Source organism: Amphiura filiformis, chromosome 18 (assembly GCF_039555335.1).
Source record: "Amphiura filiformis chromosome 18, Afil_fr2py, whole genome shotgun sequence".
Taxonomy (NCBI): domain Eukaryota; kingdom Metazoa; phylum Echinodermata; class Ophiuroidea; order Amphilepidida; family Amphiuridae; genus Amphiura; species Amphiura filiformis.
The window spans coordinates 37,063,441-37,079,579 of record NC_092645.1 but is presented as its reverse complement, the minus strand read 5'-3'; the positions used below and the strand labels follow the sequence as shown (position 1 = coordinate 37,079,579).

The 16,139-nt window shown below is 37.4% G+C and overlaps 1 pseudogene; it reads left to right on the top strand.

Moving 5' to 3' along the window:
* Positions 1–784: 784 nt before the first annotated feature.
* The window catches only part of LOC140138646 (annexin A13-like), a 41,396-nt pseudogene continuing 26,041 nt past the window's right edge, over positions 785–16,139 (top strand).

Genomic DNA, 16,139 nt, shown 5'->3' with positions numbered 1-16,139 from the left:
GGAGAATGTCTTTCTGATATCAAATAATTTTGATTTTTGAAATTCGCAATTTAATACACATTTTATGGCAAATCATTAAAATTGATATTTTGATATTTAACAGTACTCGAAGTAAACTTTATAAATCTGATGATTTATACTTAAAGAGTATGTAGGTGGGATGAAAAGCCGACAATCAATTGAAAATTTTGACCTTTCGTATTGAAGATATGGATTTTTTTTTCCAAAACACCAAAAAAAAATTAGGTCTTTTGGGGAAAAAATCCATATCTTCAATATGAAATGTCGGCTTTTCCTCCCTGCTACATACACTTTAAGAATATGTCATTAGATTTATATAATTTACTTCGAGGACTTTTATATATCAAAAATTTGAAAAATATCAATTTTTTATAATTTGTCATAAAATTTGTATTATATTGTGATTTTCAAAAAATGAAAATCATTTGATATCAGAAAGACATGCTTCGTATTCAGAATGTAATTCGATAGGTCTGAGGTGCTCGCATGTCCCACAAAAAATACTGTCGAAACGCAATAAACGCTCATTCTAGATACCTTAACTCATCAAAAAAAAAAAAAAAAAAAAACATCTGATGATCATGCTATAGTTCTAAACACACACGTGTATCTAGCCTTTAAGAAAACGTAGACCTCGTGATCCTGTATAAAAAATCATTTTAATTTCACGTGTATCAATGTAGGTGTACTACTTTTCTTCCCTAACCATTTCCTAATATTGACAAAACACAGTGCCCTTTGTACTCTTATTTTAATCATTGACGAATATCTAAAAAGCCACAGCCACACCAGACTGGTTTCGGTCAGCCTTTTACCATCTATCGGCATCGCCTACACATCACGGATACGAGTATCGTCTGCTGAAAATCACTTTGATTTGTGACTAGGAAGAGCAAAAACATCAAGAAAAATGGCAGCAGAAGTAAGTTGAATATGCATTATTTTAACATAATCATTTTAGATTTGAAATTCACTTTTTTGATCGACAATAGAAGATTTATTTCGTTCTATTCTACAACAATTTTACGTTATGAATTTGACATGTACGGTATAATCTATTTCACCATTGTACCGTGCAAGGCGTGTCAGTTTTAATTGTGGAATTAATCTTTAGCCTATTTAAGGTTACCCAAAGAAACGTAAAAAACGTATTAAAGACGTATAAAGTTCTCTAAAACAGAGTTTTCTCAGTAATCAAATATCGCAGCGAGTGAAATGTTTGTGCATTGGATGTAGATTAACATTATTTTTATGTGTTTACACAAATCTTTAGAATAAATTTGAAAATCCTTCGTTTAAATTCTTTTTACGCACCATGTTCATAAGATCAAAAACGCGTTCCATGTCTATTAATTCAGAAAAATGGGTTTCAAGCGTAAACAGTGGTAAAATGCCTACTCCCAATTCCAGTATTTTTTTTTTATTATTAAAAAGATACTATCCTATTTTGCCAAATGAAACATAGCTATATCCTAAACCTTTAGTTAGTCCTAAAGGAAAATTTTAATATTTGGTCAATTTTGGAAATAGACCTAAGGGCCAAAAACATGCATTTTAAGGCGTTTTTCGACCTTTTACGTTTTCTGTGACAAGCAAGCCCAAAGACTTGAACAAAGACTAAGTTCATGTTATGCATTATAATTTTTGCAAAAATGACATATAATATTAAAATTATGAGCTAACTCTTACCCTATACTCAAGATTTTGAATGCTTAGACTTGCACCAAGTCTTACAATTTTGAGACTACAATTGTAAGAAAACATGGAAAATTGCATGTCTTTGGACCATTTTCCCTCAAATTGCAGAAATATTAAAATTTGACTTGTATTGCCAGTTAGAACTAACTAAAGGATTAACTATATTTTATTTGGCAAAACAGGATAATAATTTTTAATCAACAAATATTGGTGCTGTATTTTTCTGGAATGGGGAGTAAAATTGTTATATAATATTATTCTTATCAAGTTAAATAGGCCTAGTAGTTGAAATCTATCTGCCTCTAAATGAGTGTTTTGTTTATGTGTAAGAGACGAAAGGCAGACGCACTCAACAGAAACATCATTGTAAATATGTTACTGGTAAAGGCGGATGTACAAACATGTATATTATTCCATCATCTTTTTCAAGCAATTTAAACATGTCACTGTGTCACTTATTATAAGAATAATATCATGACAATGCATGTGGTTAACACACGAGTGTAGCATTTCCGTTTTTCAGATTAAAAATAATATGAAAGTAGCCTACGTACGTACATGGGTTGTAATTCTTTCTTTTTTATTATTCATATTTTATTTTCCATTTTTTGTCCACATCAGTAAATGCACAATAATACAAATACATATACACATACATCAGAATGTCTTAAAGGAGGATTTCGTGATCCTAGCATGATTTGTAGCATCCTCTTTTTATGACATTTTTCAGTAGATATCCACGAAAAAAGCTTATTTCCAAAATTTCAGTTGATTCCGATTGTGCGTTTGCGAGTTATGCATGATTATGTGTATTACACTGCTCCATAGACAATGTGTTGTAATTTCGTTCTGGTGCACCAGAACGAAATTCAGATTTGGCGATATTTTTGCTAAACGAATTTATTTGCAAGAAATATTTGGTACATAAACATTATGTAGCCAGAGGTATCCAGTGGTGTAAAAATCTCAACTTTTTGGGGAAAAGTGAGGGGATGAGGCTGTGGATCACGAAATGCCCCTTTAATTAATTGTTGTAATTCTTTATTGCGTGTGAACTCTAACAACACGATAGGCATATTCCTTACCGATTTATGTTTTGGTCTTGCACAACAGTATGTTGGTTTACGCAATACAATAGCTGCTATTGTAGATTCACCTCCGGAGAGGGTGGGGTGGGGCGACACTCATCACACTGAAAAATAACGTTAATTTACATGCAGGTCAGTAGGTAAAATTCACATCGACTGATTAAACTCTTGAACTCCGGAACAGACACGCTTTATATTATCCCGGGATGAGTATACACACGAGTTAATATTTACCCTGGTTTATATTTACGATCTATCATTAGCATATACACATCGTAAGAGCATTACACATGTTTAAGTAAATTAATAATGTTTCCTTAATTAAACTTTTATTGTTATCTTTATTTACAGTTCATTATCAAGTACCGCTTGGCAAGAGCAGCATTGGAACTTGCAGTAAGTATCAACCAAAGCTTTGCCCTTCATCATGATTAAGTTAAAATGATCGGGCACATGTGGGTCTCAGGGACGGATCCTGGGGTTTGGTGGGAGTCGCTAAATGAAAAATTGTTAATTTGTTATAGGGGTGCCATTAGTTTGTTTTAAAGCATCTACTAACTCGTATTCAAACGTAGTATCAGTTTCTGCTATGTTATATTATTTGACACGATATAGTAAAATCAGACCAAATTGGGCAATAATGAAATTATTTAGGCAAAGGATCAAAAAAACAATCTTAAACATGAAAAATTAACAAATAAAAGGTCATAGTAAATATAGTAGAGATTTGGCACTGCTTACATTGCTTAGATATTTAACATCAGTAATTAAGTATAGGTACTATAAACAAGTTAGTGATCATGGTAATTGTAATAACCCAATTTTCAAAATTTCCTGTTTATGACCATCTGTGTTTGGTCTGAGTAGGTGTATCAGATCGTGTACAATATTATGTTAAAGTTATTGCAATTTTTTGTGAGCTTTTTGTAACTTAGATCTGCTATCTAAGGCTCGGTATCACCAAGGTTCGATATCACCCATTTTCAATCAAGTTCGCTGTTCGAGGTCGATATTTTAAATACATTTCGCTAATTACAATACTATTTGACAGACTGTTTACTTTGGACACATTTGACATTGGCTGTGATTTAGAACCAAATAAAAAGGAAATTTACAGAAATGTGCTGCTGGGCGTATGCCAATCTGGTTGCATTGGTTGTAATAATTTAACAGTTAATAATATATGTTGCTGCACACAAACTTTAAAACGTTTTAGTTTGTGAAAAATAACCTGTTACGAACCATGGAACAATTAAAAATGTTAGATGTCTCATAACCGATAAAACGTTATTCCATGGATGTAATTACTGGACGCTCATTGATTTAAAATGAATTCAATGATTTGTTTGTAAACATATCACCAAAAACTATCTAATTACACCTTGACAAAATTATACTTATAAAAGCAATAGTGAAGAAATTAATAACCTTGACCAAAACAAAGTGCAGATCATGACGACAATGTGGTGAATGAAATTGGTTGTCATCATTTCACAGAAATCTTTAAATTGTCTTTGCCATAATTTGTTGGCTAGAAATGTTCCTAATCAATTAAAAGTAACTAAAATTATTCCCATTAACAACAATATGCTGCTGAAATATTGTTTTAATGCAGCAGGTGATCATTAAACCACAATTGGTGTGTATCTTGACATATCAAAGGCATTTGATACAATAGATCACAATATCTTATTTTATAATATTTTATTGATCGTTTTAGCAAACTAATTATGCTTTTTGGCTTCAAGAAACCAGTCAGGTTATGCCCAACAACACAAAACGTTGGAGACAACGTTTAAATGCCATGTTATATAAAGGTGTAAAAGGTATACATCTTATATACTTACATAATGTTATTTAAGTGTTTTTTTTTGTGTGTTTTTTTGCAAACGTGTTTGCCCAAAATATTTTACATTATTTAAAGGTTGTAGTGTTTTTTTTTCATTTAAAACGTTTTAAAAAAAACGTGTTCATGTCCTATATATAACATTGAAATGTTATTAAAACGTTTTGATCAAAACCAAATCATGCTTATAACCTATTTATAACGTTTTCAAAACATTTATGTATTTACTTGATTATTAATTAAATTTCTCATTCAAAATAAAATATCATTTATTAGATATTACACCTTTTTAGATTTATTTTAAATCACCAACCCTGATTTTGCTGAATTTCATGAGGTCAAGGCACAATCAAACGTAGTAGACAATAAAGCTAAATTCATGATTGTTTAGCAAGCCTCGGCATACTTTAAATGTATTCAATGACCACTGTGGGCCAAGACACACAATATAAACAATTTAGTAGTATTCAGGAACTTGCAGCTAGAAAGCGCAAACCCTTAACTACAATCAACCATCGCAACCAAGATCGGCTCTTCCGGTTATCCTTTGGGTAACCAAAGCAATAAGCGATCTATAATTAGCTTCATTAGTTCACAAGAACACACAGGGCAACAGTATAATTATATGGCAAGTGTGCGACACAGTGTCATCGACCCGATATCTTCATGGCAGAAATCGCCATGGTAGGTTGAATCCACAGCCACGCATGGCCATTTTGTTCCGACCTTTAAGACGCATAATGAGCCGAGGGACATCCCGACTAAGGTTACTGTCAATACCTCGGTAATTGACTTCTCTAGTGTGTAAATGAGCTTGTATACGCCATGTGAGGGGGTGCTCACACTGGGGTGTGTGTGACCTCTGTGTGGGGGTGAACATGTATACGCCATGTGAGTGAGTGCTCACATCAGACAATCATAATATTTTGGTCAGTTTATGAGTTCAAGACGTACGCTTCTTTCTCAAGACGCAAGCTAACGACTGTCATATCCGTTGAACATATATGTTCACGTGCAAGGAACCAGATCTGGTTTCTTTATACGAAATCATTTACGGGAGATATTCATCATTTTCTACCCCGGTATCCAAAGATTTATCGTCTGAATATCAATCGTGCATAGCACATTTACGTGTATCGATCCCTGGTATTCATTTCAGTGTCTCTGGCTGTATAATGTAATTATTAATCGGGCGATGTCGGTGTGTACCGGGGTGTGTACCACTTACCCAACTGTCTCTGTCACCTCAATCTACGCCATTTCTTTATAGCAAACAAAAACAAGAGATCAAAAAAAAAGAGAGAAAAAACAAGAACATTCTTTTATATGATGTTATCAAAATCACTGATAAACGGATTGTATTAATAAAAGCTCTAATAACATCAACCCTCTCCATGCGGGTGTCGACTGGAAAGGACAAGTTTCATTTAAAAAAACCTCAACATTTTCGGAATTGTACATTTGACCATATTTGGAATCAGCATGAAAAATGCATTAAAATGAGTACAAACAAGCCCAGTATTGGTTTTGATAGCTCTCGATATTTTGAGAAAATGTTACAAAACTTGGATTTTTTTATGTTGAAGACTACATATGGCCAGCACGAATAACACTAACGAGTAGGCTATCATCGTCGTCATGGAGCATGAAACACACTCATGACATTTGCACCTGCTCACCTATAAACATCTTTTGTATCTGATGACTCATTAGCAAACATGATTTCCTCCTCATTGTCAACCAGAAAGTCGTTGAAGCAAGAGTTCTATTTGAAATATTTGAAATGAATAAACCAAATCTGCGATAGGTACATTTTAGGTACACTGACCATTTTGAGATAGAGGTAAGTTAGTGTTAATTAGGTACATGTATATTAAGGGAGGTTGATTTTGGAACTGGGGTCTGAAACAAGTGGAGATATCTGTGAATCCATGTAGAAACACCATTGCAACAAGTCATTTTTGTGGAAATTACTGTAATTTTTGAGGAAATCCAAATATATTTTGGAAAATAAACCTGTCGAATTCGGCAACCTTGCACAGTGTTACACTATGGGAGATTATGGGCTAATTTATAAGTACTTGTATTATAGGAATTATAAACACAGCCCAGCTCATTATTTGGTATCAGTTTATTTTTACTTTGAAGGCAAAGGTTTCTTTTCTATATTGATGGCATAATACCATCAGTAAGTAGGCCTACTAAATTCTAATGATTATGATGTCACTATCGAGTCTTAAATTGCTATTTAGGCCTATGTCAATTTTTAGGAGCTTTTAGGAACGGTACAGAGAGGTCAAATGAAAAGCCGTTAATACAAGCAGGATGTGAAGATGTTGAGGGTAGTTTGTTTTTATGAAAATGATATTAAGAGGAAACTACACACTGTTGGCTGTTCACTTCATCAGAATGAGCTTCCTTTCAGAGCTATAGGCCTATAAGCACCTTGATGGCAGTACTAAAAGTCCATCCACTTTCACTGGCCATCTATAGGAACATTGTGTGAAACTGATTCATCAGGATTTGCCACAGGTGAATTCCACAAAGGTGAATGGCTCCCTTGATCAGATGGAATTTGATGAAGAGTCACTGGATGATCTATGTAGTGACCAGAGGCTTCTGCTAGAGTATATTCATGGCATTTCCTATGGAAAGGTCAGCCCAAGATTTGCAGCCTGGAAGATAGGACCATTGAATCATGCATGTTGGTTGATGTGTCTGTGGACCAGGGGTGCTTATCCTAAAAAAAGGCTTCACCGTGCTATCAAGTTCATTGTTGAAGTGTATGCAGTATTAAGTTGGTTTAAGATCAAAAGGGACAGCAAGTTCCATAATCCAGAGGATCAAGCTGTAGTCTGAAGAGATCCAATCTATCGTTTTCAGGAATCTCAAGTACAATGCATTTTGTACTTGAACCTCAAGTACAATGCATGTACTTCAGTATTAATTGGTGTGATCTTCTTTAAGCGCTTCTTTGCTGGTTCTTCACTTCTGATGGGCAAGACTTTCTTGAGTGCAGTTTCTCTCACTTCTGTACTCCATGGTGAAGTCTGATGATTTAGAAGTGAGAGAAACTGCACTCAAGAAAGTCTTGCCTATCAGAAGTGAAGAACCAGCAAAGAAGCGCTTAAAGAAGATCACACCAATTAATACTGAAGCCACTCATTGGTCGGAACTTATCAGCCTGTCTCAGCAAACATTCCTGACCAGGTGCTTCAAGAAGCATTGCTGAATGGTTCCAAAGTAGAGCTGCCTGACATGCCGTCACATTCCCAGAGTGTTGAAAGAGCTGTGAAGCTGACATTTGAAGCTGCCCACACTGTGTATGGTCTGGAAACAAGGCAGAGTCACATCATAGCCAAATCTGTGAGTCGTCAGATGAGACCTTCCTTTGCTTCTATTAACCCTAACCGCCTAAGGGCTTTTTGGCGACGGGAAGGGAAAGAACGAAAGAATAAAGAGAGAAAAGAAGGAAAGAAGTTGTTTGCTCTGGGTGGGATTCGAACCCGAGACCCCTCGCATGCCAAGCACTCGGTCGGCGACACTTTGCCACGGGTCTTGGGCTTCGCTGGCCAGCGAAACCGTGCCTATATATCACTTAGGGCGATTGCGTCATCACACCACGTGGGATGCATGCACGAACAGCGCATATATCAAGTAGTATTTTGTAGTATTTAGTACGGTTAGGGTTAAGGAAGCCTATACTGAGTTTCGATAGTGGTAACCTAACCCTAACCGCCTAAGGGCTTTTTGGTGACGGGAAGGGAAAGAACGAAAGAATAAAGAGAGAAAAGAAGGAAAGAAGTTGTTTGCTCTGGGTGGGATTCGAACCCGAGACCCCTCGCATGCCAAGCACTCGGTCGGCGACACTTTGCCACGGGTCTTGGGCTTCGCTGGCCAGCGAAACCGTGCCTATATATCACTTAGGGCGATTGCGTCATCACACCACGTGGGATGCATGCACGAACAGCGCATATATCAAGTACTATTTTGTAGTATTTAGTACGGTTAGGGTTAAGGGATCTTACACTCAACAGTATGATGGCCTTGGAATCTAAGCAGAAGTTAAAATGAAGTGGGGTCATTGAAATTGAGAACTAGGCCTATGATGTTATTGGTGATATTAGAATGACTCCTATATCCTGTATGGATAACATTGGAACAATTGTTAAGTTAATTAAACATAATGAGCAAGAAAGAAGCATACTTTGGGGTTGAAGAGTAGGCCTACAAAAATACAGCACTCCCAGGTGTGATAAGGGGTTAAATTTGAAAATGTTCTGGGATCTGATACATTTATGGTTATTTTTCACATCAATGGAATGAAACAGTTTTCACATGTAATATATTGATACCAAAAACGTAGGAACTTAATATCACATTATACAAACTTCCCATAGTAAATGTGGTGCAAAGCTGCCGAATTCGACAGGCTTATTTTTGAAAATTAAAAAATGGATTTCCTCAAAAAATGCTTGATGGTAGAATTTTTTCTTTGCATGGTAGTTAATGTTATGGCAAGTCACAGATATCTCCATTTGTTTCAAATCAAATATCTAAAAAAAGTTGAAAATCAACCTCCCTTAATGTATATGGTATAAGTATCCACATAATACCTTTCGTCCTACTATATGGGGCTGCTATATTGTAATACGGACTATGAAAGAGGGTGTTGTTGCAACCTCTTATAGTTTTTTTCATTAAATGTCATAATTGCTAATGTGCTAGATATCTATGGCACACCGACATCGCCTAGCTAATAATTACTTTGTCAACAGAGATACTAAAATAAATACCCGGGATCGATACACGTGAATGTGCTATGCCCGAGTTTGATATGAGAAGAAAATCTTTGGATACCGGGGTAGAAAATGATGAATATCTCCCGTAAATGATTTCGTATAAAGAAACCACATGTGGTTCCTTGCACATGAATATATATTTTGAACAGATATGATAGTTGTTAGCTTGCGTCTTGAGACAGTAGCTTGCGTCTTGAGTCAAAAACTGACAATAATTCTGATTTATATGTGCCGAATTATATAGCGCAGTGTATAGGCCAATCGTGTAGGTAGTCTAAAAGAATATGACCTATGGTGTACCATGCTCGACTGACACACAGCGAGGTCAGTCACCGAGCTAATCGGGGCTATTGTCAGTAGCCTTAGTCAGATGTCTTTCGGCCCATTATGCGACTCAAAACTATTAAACAGGTCGATACAAAATGGCCATGCGTGGCGGTGGATTCAACCTACCATGGCGATTTCTGCCATGAAGATATCGGGGCGATGACACTGTGTATGGGTCACTTCTATCCCGTGATACCAAAATAATTACGATCATTTCCCACGTATCATGCGTATAATGACTATCAGCGCCGTCGATAAAATGGGGTAATTATTCTACTGTTCTGGCTATAGGTACAAGCATAAGTCCAAATTAATTGTTGGTGTCAAATCCCACAAACATCCGAATTTTATGGGATTTTCTGCTAATCATGAAGTTTGAAGGATATACTTATTTAACCTCAGTATCAAGTTTGAAGTCTACATGTATATCTCTTAAAATAATAAAGAGAAAAATAAATATCATGTATTTTACTGTAAAAACGTACGACAGGTTTTGTCAATCTTATTTTTGGGGCGCCCGCTTGATATTTCAAGCGTTTTAAAAATTCAAAATAATCCCATTCAATTACACGGTTGACGATGGACATTTACTGAATTTAGAGAATGCACGTCATTCACCACCTGATTGGATCATGGAGATGTTTGCTTATCTTAATGGTACAAGACAGAAAAGGCAAAATTAGAGAGTTGACAGGAAGTTGTAAGAGTTAAATTGTATGGACATGATTGGTGTAAGCGCGAAAATGTTGAATGTCAGATCAAAGTCATCCGAGGTGAATTAAGTAATGTCGATCACAATTCTGCGCCAAAATTGTTACAGATCATCTTAGGTGGACTAAGTATATATTTGGATTGTCAGAACACCTTCCCCAATCAAATACGTTTCTCTTGCATTTGATCATCTTCTACTCTTCCTTAGAAAAATCATTATAATACCAAATCTCACACACCATGGAATTCACCATTATCACATCCAAGCTCACATTGGGCGCCCCATTCCTTTTTTAAAGGAATTTTTATTGACGATCGGAGTGGTTGGTTAAAGATGTTATCATACTAATCAATAAAGGGGGGTAACCCTATCGGTTTAGGATATGGATTCTCTTCAAACTTACATACAATGTCAAATATTGTCCCCTTTATCAATCTATGTGAGAAAACGGGAACAATTTCAGCATAAATGTGAATAATTAGCATATTACAAGCCAATACACTGGTACGCGTGAATTGCATTCTGGTCAGGCATCCCGAAACAACGGCCGAGCGCATGTCCCGGTGGAAACAGGAAGTGTTCGCCTTGGCACTGAAAACCGGCTTGCCCCTGTACACTTTTATACCCTCTATTCATACTGATTAATCTTAAAAAACATTACATATCACTGCGCTCATTATCATTCTTGACAAGATAGCCCATGCTGTATTTACTTAATCGCTTAATTATTTCTTTATTTTTAGCTATATGATGCACATTTTCACATATTTATGATTTGTCTTTGTTTTATTTTTTAACTAATTTTTTAATGGGGGGAGGTGCTCTCATAATTTTTTTCATATTCCTCGTATCATTCTTGACAATATAGGTCATGTTTCCTTATTTATTTCGCCTCTTATGTATTTCTTTATTTTTGTTTTTGTTTTATATCATTATAGCGCCATCTATAGTTTGACATTAGGGGGCCTATTTGATGTATTTTTGCGGACGAATTGGTACTGGGGTGAAGTCTTCCGAATCTATTCCGATTCCAATCTATGACTACCCAAAACTCCCGTGTCGTGTAAAATGCGAACAACTGGTAGCCTGTAAAAACCGCTGTGTTTCACGATTTCTCCGGAAATACATCGACTTGGAGCGTCAAATTTCAGGATAGTAATGAGAAAAATAGTATCTATTATGTGATACCAAAACCTCATCAACAATGAAAAAATCGGGGGATGATGCTGTCGATCGGGTTACGGACCTTTAAAAGGAGTGCAAAGAAAGAATATGCGATTGGCTTGAGTCATTTGAGTATAAATACGACCGTTATTGTTACGTCGGGTGAAATATCATTAAAGCTACTACATCAATTAAATATACTACTAAAACAAACCAAAATAAACCCTTATATGAACCTAAATATAAATGTGTGATTATCGAACCTTTTTTAGGAGTATAACTAGCGATTAATTACCACATATTGCATGGTAGGGGCCTGGGGGTAGGGGCAACGAACCTTAAATACAGCGGACTTTTAGAGACTTTACTTCCACATGAACTTGCAGGATAATTGCCTCCTTGAATTCACACACAGTGAAATGAGGATCTGCTCCTGCCTGCGATGGTTTATGTAGACCGATTAGGTCGATTTAGCATGATTTTGTACCTGAACTGATCTCGAACTACGCATCACAGTAATGGTTTGGGTAATGGTGATCAGCTTGAGACTCGAGACTCTATGTTGGTTTGACAGCGCACTAACTAGTAAGGATCATCGCTCTGAGATTGGGTCACAATGGAGTGGATCAATAATTTCAAATATGTATGTTTGGGTCACAATGGAGTGGATCAATAATTCCAAATATGTATGTATTTCCTTTTATTCTATTACAGGGAACTATGCTCGCATGGGAGGATTTTGATGCTGAGGCAGATGCTGATGCCTTGAGGAAGGCAATGAGAGGAATAGGTAAAATATAACATCATGCGATGTAAAATTACTCCTTGTCGAACTTTATGAAGTGTCTTGCCAATAGGTATGTTTTCAACAATTGCAAAAATTCAAAACATAAAATTAAACATAGTTTAAGATGTGGCTGAAGACATCAGATATGACTCCAAATATGTCTTCTAGCATCACGTTCAAACCACAAAATTAAGATGTGTTACAAATGACACACCCTGCAAATGACACACCCTGCATATTAGTGTAGTCCCCAGAGGGGGTTCCCATGCACCGAGTGCTTTTTTTTTCTAATTTACATTTTTGTAATCCTGAAGGTGTCTAGTAAATGAATTTTGATGTTCCCAAAATTAAATATTGTCCCATGGGGTTCATTTGGCGGCCATCTTGGATTCCGACAAAATTCAATTAAATTGACATAACTTTTGAACTAGACATCATAGGAAGACAAATGACCCCATTTTTCGGGATAATGTGGACATGAGCAATCAATTAAAAGGTTTATTTTCATGATTTAAACATGTTGGATACATTAAAATGCAAAATATTATGTCCCATGGCGTTCATTTGGCGGCCATCTTGGATTCTGACAAAATTCAATGAAATTGACATAACTTTTGAACTAGACATCATAGGAAGACAAATGACCCCATTTTTCGGGATAATATGGACATGAGCAATCAATTAAAAGGGTTATTTTCATGATTTAAACATGTTGGATACATTAAAATGCAAAATATTACTAAAACTAGTATCTTATCTTTTTGGTACATTGAGAAGGATATTTTGATGTTATTGATTTATTTACTATTTTATCTTATAGGTGCATGACTTAACTTATTATTAGCTAGAACTGGTGTTAGTGAACTAAAAATCGTAGCATAGTAATAGTGAAGTGGTGGATAATCATGCCAAAACGCAAGGGTGATAAAGGTACCGAGTCAGACTCACTGCAGAAACGTCCACCTGTAAATTGTATTTTACACGGTGAGTGGTATTGAGCATCTAGATTATACGCCGCTCAGTAAAGTAAGGGGCTCTGCCACTGACAAGCTGGCTCAGCTACATGACATTTGCGACAAAAGACACATTGAACCTCTTGATTCACCCTATCGCATGGATGATGTCTGTAATCACATTCCGGAGAGTCTTGCTGGTGCAGATTTATATAGAAACAATTGGATATCATCGAGGCTGCTACCAAAACTTTACTGAAAATCAATATCGTTTGAAATGTAGTGCAGGAACTAATGAATCTTCAACATCACAATCCTCTCGTAACCGTAAATTACAATTATCAACTGTCATGCGACTGTTCCTCCAGAATGTATCTTTTTAGAGTTTAGTTTTTTAGAAATTAAAGTGTCTGGAAAGACTGAGAGACGCATCAAATTCCCAGTATTCAAGGACAAATACGGAGCATTTAAGGAGCCTACTTGGAAACAGATTGACCCTCGGGCACTAGAACTAGGACTACATCGTCTACATAGCATGGTGCTAGGTGAGGACCTCTTTGCAAGAGAGGCAAATGAGAAGCTGAAGGTCCTACTTGAGAACCACATTATCCATGACTCGATCGCCTATGCCAAATTTCATCTAGGTGACAAAGGGTATATCACCAACAACCTGGTCTACAGCGGCAGCATCTCTGTCGCAGACGCGGTGACTGGAAACTACCAAAGCACATACTGCTCTGCACTATCATCCGGCACCTCTACAGAAGCAAACAACTTGTCACTATTCTCAGTAAGCTGAATATAACTGTGACACTGAGACATATAACTTCGCCTTGGAACTTGAGACAGTGCTGGCCAAGGATCTTGATGAGGTTTCCACATCCCTTACTCCGCAGATCATTACCGGCGAGGGAAAGGATGTGTTTCATCTCGAATGGGACAATCTAAACAAAACAATGACAAATATTCATGGGCCAAACGTGGTGAACAGCACTGGTGGGATAATGATACAAGATGTGAAACCCGGGTTTGATACCACTACTAACCAGGATCGGACTCTCCCTCTCTACGAGCGTAGATATACCCGAGACCATGGCTTCTGTTCATATCTGTAGTCAAGTCGGGCCCAAATTTCCTGAGGGAACCGTGTTCACTCCGCCCATGATAAATAGCGAAATGTACTCAACATGCATCTCAAAGAATATCGTGTCTGGTCATTTACACGGGAAGCAGTAGGGAGAAGCAGCCTGTCCCAGGGTTTGGTGACTTCCTCTCAGATACCGGTGTGAAACCCCAAAGAAAGTCAACTATCGACTATTTCACCCCTATCCATCACCCCTTCACCATCCAAGTGGGTCAGGAGTATGTCCTTGTCTTCATATGTGACATACTTCACAAGCATGGTAAAAGTGGAGGGGTCCTGTAAAGCGAGGTCGAGGGTCTCACGAGGAGTACATGTCTGTACAAGATTCAGCAAGGTCTTGGGGTTGGTGACCTCAACGTTCTCCTCCTCAATGAATTGCTCAATTAACAAGCGCTTCATCGGCTTCACCGACTGTTTAGAGGCAGACCAGTGCTTTTGCATATGCCTTCCCTGTCAATACACTACGTAGGCAGCCACTGGTAATGAGATCAGCCACCAAACCCTGGGACAGGTTGCTTCTCCCAATAGCTTCCACAGATGTGAACAGGGAGCGCGTAGAGAGGGAGAGTTCGATCCTGGTTAGTGGTATCAAACCCGGGTTTCACATCTTGTATAATTATCACACCAGTGCTGTTCACAACATTCTAGCCATGGATATTCATCATTGTTTTGTTTAGATTGTCCCATACAAGATGAAACACGTCGTTTCCCTTGCTGGTAATGATCTGCGGAGAAACCTTATCAAGAGCCTTGGCCATCACTGTCTCTAGTTCCTAAGGCGAAGTTGCATGTCTCACAGTGACCCAGCTTACTGAAGATAGTGGTGAGTTGTTTGCTTCCATAGAGGTGCCCGATACTAGTGCAGCATCTGCTTTGGTAGTTTGGTAGAAGAAACAGGGCCCCATCCTTATACTTATCTTTGAACCCCAGCTTATATGAATACGTCACCGCGTCTGCGACAGAGATGATGGCGCCGTAGACCAGGTTGTAGGTGATATAGCCTTTGTCACCCGGATAAAACTTGGCAAAGGTGATCGAGTCATGAATATTATGGTTCTCAAGTCGGACCTTCAGCTTGTCACTTCTGTACTCTGGATTGGGGAAGCCACTTCTTTCAAACTCTTGTATGATTGTACAGAAGACTCAGCGATGTAAGTAACATAACCCCCTTCTGCCCAACAACTCGGTCGTGAATGAAATCAAGGACAGCAGTGAATGCCAGCAGATGTGCAGCAGCTTTACGATCCTGCTCTGTTTCAATTGTCGCTTTCGCTTCATCACGCAGGTAAGTTGTGTACTTCGTGTTGAAAGAATCGCGACAGGAATAGTGGAAATTCGCCTCTCTTGCAAACAGGTCCTCACCTTGCACCATGCTATGTAGACGAAGTAGTCCTAGTTCTAGTGCCCGAGGCTCAATCTGTTTCCAATTATGCTCCTTAAATGCTCCGTCTTTGTCCTTGAATGCTGGGAATTTGATGCATCTCTCAGTTTTTCCAGACACTTTCATTTCCAGTCTTTCACAAAAGATACATTTTGGAGGGAACAGTCGCAACACAGTTGATAATTGTAATTTACGGTTACGAGAGGATTGTGATGT